Source organism: Temnothorax curvispinosus, unplaced genomic scaffold, assembly GCF_003070985.1.
Source record: "Temnothorax curvispinosus isolate PA1 unplaced genomic scaffold, ASM307098v1 QBEX01010922.1, whole genome shotgun sequence".
Classification (NCBI taxonomy): domain Eukaryota; kingdom Metazoa; phylum Arthropoda; class Insecta; order Hymenoptera; family Formicidae; genus Temnothorax; species Temnothorax curvispinosus.
In genome coordinates this window covers 116811-122836 of record NW_020220702.1, presented here as the reverse complement: position 1 = coordinate 122836, position 6026 = coordinate 116811, and positions in this window count along the sequence as shown.

Sequence of the window (6026 nt, the reverse complement as noted above, 5' to 3'; positions counted from 1 at the left end):
CGGATTATTTTAAATTGATTTTATTACTATAGTTTCGGAGATATTTAACCCGAAAGAGAAAAACCGATTTTTTTTTAAGGGGTGTTTCATCCTCTAAACATATGCGTATGGGCACGTATAAAAAAATACGTGTCCCTTATTTTTATCTAGAAAGCAACGTATTAAAACGTGGATCTCCTTGTAAGACAAAGGACCCCGCACAAAAACCTATGGAAATGGGTTCTCGGCGAATTTGTCTAAAACTTTGGGAAAATGTTGTTCATGTCATCTTGATCAAAAGTTCTCATAGCAACAACTCTCTTTAAAGCAGAATTTTTGCTCCAGGAGACTTCAAAGATGGATATTTTATCACGCGATCACAGATGATTTCACCCATTCAGCTTTCAGAATAATGATTATGTGTGTTTGTGTGTGTATTGCATAACCCATAAAACCTGAGGACAAAATCGGTCCTTTTCAGGGCCATAATAATGTGCAAAATCCGATCGCGCAACCTTCTTGCAGTGCACATTGGATAACGCTAATGCCGACGGTTCATACTGTTATTATTTTTATTCATCAATACATTAGGTTATTAGGTTTTATGGGTTATGCAATACACAAACAAACACACACAATCATTATTCTGAAAGTTGAATGGGTAAAATCATTTGTGATCGCGTGATAAAATATCCATCTTTGAGGTCTCCTGGAACTAAAATACTGCTTTAAAGAAAGTTGTTGCCGTGAGAACTTTTGATCAGGATGACATGAACAACATTTTCCCAAAGTTTCAGACAAATTCGCCGAGAACCCATTTCCATAGGTTTTTGTGCGGGGTCCTTTACGGATTTTTATCTTATCTTCATCTCAAATTATTTTGAAATCATTCTACGGCAAATACTGATTATGAGGATTCTTAAACAACATTTATTGTTAAATATTTATTGTTTAAAAAAGATTCTTATTTCATCTTCAATAGATGTAATATTTTTTCAAGATAGATAATGATTATTAAAAAGAAATGTTTTGGAAATAAAAAGTTTACTGAATTCTCCTTTAGAGATTTGCCTGACAATGAGAGAGAAAGTCTTTCAATGTAGATTGATAAGGATGATGAGATACAATTCACCGCGGTAGATCTACGCCCTTTTTACAACATCGCCGTTTTAATTACGAATAACGAATGTTTCTTGGCGAGTGCATTTTTTTCGCGGAGTGCCGCGAGCGAACCGAAGCGAGTCGGGCCGAGCCGAGCGGAGTCGAGAGTTTCTAACGAGTTTCACCGATCGGCGCGAGAAAGATTTATATCTCGAAGTATCGGGAGGCATTATGACGCGAGCGTTTAGACGGGACGATGATAAAAACTTAGGTGTGATCGATGGTCCGATCGTGCGTTTCGCGACTAGTTTCGAATGAACTTATCAAAATCTGCTCGAGCGAGACCAGCGCGGAATCGTCGATCATTACCCGCTCGCCCGTAATCGCCGATCAAGAGGTTAATGGGACGGGATTTAGCAACTTTGGCGAAGGAGCCAGTTTCGAGAGCCTAGCCAGCCGGGCTCTCGGTCCCGCCGCATCGCTTCGATTTCGCTTTTCTTACAATTAGCTAATAATTAAAGCGCCCGCGTCGCGCGGAACCGTCCGCGACGTCTTTGCCCGCCTCTCGCATTTGCACGTCACGCGGGAGCCTCGTTTGCGTGTATTTATAATTAATCGAAGCATTTCACCGTTGATAAATGAATTTGTTGATGCAGCAGCGACGTTTACGCGCACCTGCGCGGCCGCGGGCGCAGAGTGCCAACGCAACAACAACGGGGCCCCGCATTAAGACATCCGTTATATCTCCCATATACATATATATATACATCACTTCCGCACGCAGCCGGTCCGCGCCCAAATATTTGTGCGCGTCTCTTCTCCTCGCGCGTCTCTCGCGAGGAGAGGAGAACCACAAAAGGTGGCGATTCGACGCTGCGGTGCACGTGTGTAAATACGTTCAGATGCGCGGGTGTGTGTTAACAAGTGTGTTGTAATCGGCAAGGTCGTCGGGAAATGCTGACGTTGACGTCGACACCGACGTCGCTTTTCATGCAACGACGCCGTTGACGATGGACGACGGCTGAAGAGAGAGAGAGAGAGAGAGAGAGAGAGAGAGAGAGAAGGGGGAGAAGAGAGAGAGAGAGGGAAAGAGGCAGAGAAAGGAAAAGAAGGCGCGCGCCGTCCAGGGGAGGCCAATCAGCGCGTGTAACGTGTATTGTTTCGTTATGTTTTAATGTTACCGCTCTCCACGCCGCTATCGCATTCGCGCGAATGGCCGCGATGTCTCGCGACGAGCCGGCGCGGCGAGAGCTCTGAAGCGGTTGATCCCACTTACGCAATTTTCACTCATATAGCACGCGATATCCGTCCGATGGATTCCGGCTTGGATCTTTACGATCCCAATCTTACGATCGGCACCAAATGTCCCGATGGATATTTATAGAGCGCGGAGCGGTTGAAACGTCGCGTCGAGCGGCGTTTACGAAAGACGTACGTTATACATTCTCGAACAAGAAACGCTATGAGAGAAATTCAACGCTGCAACGTATTCATTTTCGGGAGAAAAAATGTTACATTTTTGTTGTTGGAATTTAAATTTTAAAACAAACAATTTTGATCTCACGAGAACTTACTCTGGCTGTAATTTAAATAAATCTTGGAAGAAAGAAATTTTATTCCTCTTACATTCGTATAAGACGATATAAAGAAAATAATTTTGATAAAATTCTCGATATTTCCTAATAAAATATCGAACATCGCCTCTCTCAAAAATCACGCAAATTAAACGTGAAGAATTTTTATTTATAACCGCGCGCGATACGTGTCTCCGATGCCTTAATTCCCGCGATTACTTCAGCAATTATTTGTCACCACCGGACAAAGTATCGCCCGCGATAATATGTCATAAATATTTCTACGTGCCGCCGTTAAGCGATATTGCCAGTGCGCGACGTAGGAGTTACTTTCCCTCGCTTTCGTCGATTTCATAACGCCGCGCGGAACCGCTGGCCGTTTTTATTTAATCGCACGCCGCGTACGATCGCTATTATCGCGTTGAATAATTGGCGGTGCAAAGTGCACGCGCGGGACAAAGGCGGAGAAAGAGAGAAAAGAAAAGAAAGAGAGAGAAAAAGAGAGAAGCGGCGAGACGACGGTGGGCGTCCGGCCGCGCGCGCGTTGGCCGTTTTCGTCGTTCGCATTCCGGACCATCCATCGTGCGATCGTAGCCGCGTGGATTCGCTCGCGACGCGACGCGGCGAGAAGAGAAGGTCGAACATCCGACTGGGCTAACTGTAAAATGGCGGTTCCGCTACTCCGGCATGCAAAAAGACACCGTCCCGGTGTCTCGGCAGGCCTCAACACCAAGGTGATCGCACGGCCTTGTGTCACGTGTGCGTCCATTAGTGTCGCCGTTTATGTAGGGTACGTAGGGTATACGTACGCGGGAGAGTATATCGGTATACGCGAGCACGCGCGGCCCGCCGCGCGTCTACCGTCGCGCGTCCGCGTCCGCGTCGCGTCACGCTCGCGGGACGATCAGGTACCTCCTCACGTGCGGCATTCCTCTCATTCCGCCTCCCTTATCCCTCGCGCCTTGCGATCCTCCGAACTCCCGGGAGAGCCGTTTTAGAAAGGATCGCGCGCGCGCGCGTTCAAAGGTTTTCGCTCGCGCGCGCCTCGAGGCGACCACGGGGTGTCCGAGAATTTCAGAGAAGCAGATACGTATGTTTCTCCTCGCAAAGTTTTAAATTTCCCTTCTACTTCTCACTTTTATTAAGAAAGCGGAGTAATAATTTCCTCGGGGTACAAGCCGTTGAACTGATTGTGGGCCAGGCCCCGAATTCCCAGACGGGCGTTTCGGAGAACGACGGACGGGAACCATGCGCGCGCGATCGCGGTGAAGCGAGACACCCGTTAGACCCCGCGTTCTTACGCGAGGCCTAGTTTTAGCCTCCCACCCACGACAGCCACCGACGAGAGCAGATTCCAGAAGAGAACACGTACACCGTGGCCGACTCTATCATATCCTAGCACTATCGCTACGATCGCTCGGCGCTGTGTACAGCGCAAAATATTTATCCAATTAGGGCAAAGGAGAAAGACAAAACTGCTTTATCTAATTGTACGTGCAAAAACGTGTAACGAATTAATTTTTTTTATACCGTATAAATTAATTAATTTCACTACCATTACTGTTGTTGCGCACAGCCTCGGGCTTTTACGAGGGAAGGCAACAATTTAAAACACTGCTGCATATGCATATCCGATAATGTATAATATAAGCATATATATATTATCCATTACATTTGTACCCGTTAGTAACAGTAAAACGGTAAAAACCGTTATTCACTCTTACTTGCGATCATTGGTACGATCCGATCATACGTCCACCGTCCGTTGCTTTCGCAACGCGAAGAATGTACGGGGTGGCCGGAGACGCCCGGCGCAGCCGATTTTCCGATCCTCGCTCACCGAAATTCAATAACAGCGAGGCCGTTCTCAAATCGACCTGGATCGGATCGAGTATCCTGAGCTCCGGGAGCTCGGGATGTGTCTTAATGCCGCGCGAGAAAGGCACGGAGAAAGTGCACCTACTGCGCTCGATCGCTTCGCGATTTAGAAATCGTGCGAGAGCGGACTTGGAGCGATTTCAACGTCGCGCGGATCGCGCGCGTTATGGCGTGCGATCGCTAAACGAGAAGGAAAGAAAGAACGAAAAAAAATTGAGTAAAGAGGGATCGAGCGAAGGAACGAGCGGAAATGATATCTCGTTCGTTTCGACTCGGCTGTATACGGGGAGATGCCCAAGCGTGCCGAAGAACGTCGCGCGCGCATCCGTCTTTTGGATGGGAAAAATCATTTGCGATGGATATCTCGCCAGGCTTACAGTTACGCGGCGCAGGTATTACGAACGTAACGGGTTTCGACAATTCATTGAACCCTATTTCGACCAAAAAATTACGTTGGTGAAGTTTCGTCCTTTTAAATAGTTGCACAAATAAGAGATTTAATGATAAATTTACAGGCTTAGACACAAAATAAAGTATAAAATAAAATAAGAAAAGAAAAATTGCCTAATGTTGCAAATTAGTGAATTTGCAATAAAAAATTATTTTGATAAAAAAAATATTCATTCCTTATTTACGAAATATAATACACATTTATTTAGAATTATAGATATTTTTATAAAAAAAAAAAATTTTTTTTTAAGTGAATGTATAATATTTACTTTGTTAAAAAATTTTTTTTCTCTTATATAGAAAAATGCATCGTAATTGTATTTCATTTTGGAACACTTTTCGAAAGATAATCTCCGAGTGCGTTATCTCTGTTGTAGGAGTCGTTCGCTTTCTTATCTTTGGAACGATAAAATTTTTATAGGAATATTTTTTTCTACGTTTACAGCAATGTCATGAGTGAATAGCGTAAAAAATGCGATTTGCCCCACGGTCGACAGATAGGATTCGCGCAATGTAACTTTTCGTCGCACGATTTATCGTGAATCCGGTTCACAGGTTAACATTTGTTGCGGTACATTTTTAAAATTTTAAAAACAAAAGATGAGATTTTTTATTCTCCTCTGTTTTTAATCTTCTTTCTTATTTTTCTAAATTGAGGCGAATCTTGCAACGCGCGCGCAGTATTGCAATAAAGAGAAACGAAAAATGAACGCTCACGCACGTATGTATACATGCGTACAATCGCGCACACGGCATGGCACGGGGAGAGACGGAAAGTCGCTAGCCATTTCTTCACTATTAATTATATTCCCCGCCAAGGCAAAGTCTTTTTACGGCGCTACATTCCAGACAGCCGCAAGCGTTGCACTTTTCCTGCGTTTCGATGTCGCTTTTACAAAACTGAACGAAATAAAACCAACTCGCCGAGCGATTGTAAAAAAAAGAGGAAATAACATGGAAGAATTTCGCGTTATTGTCGTTGCGATCAGCACCAATTAACGCGACAGGGAAATTTATTCTGTAAGATATTTTCGATGATTGCTC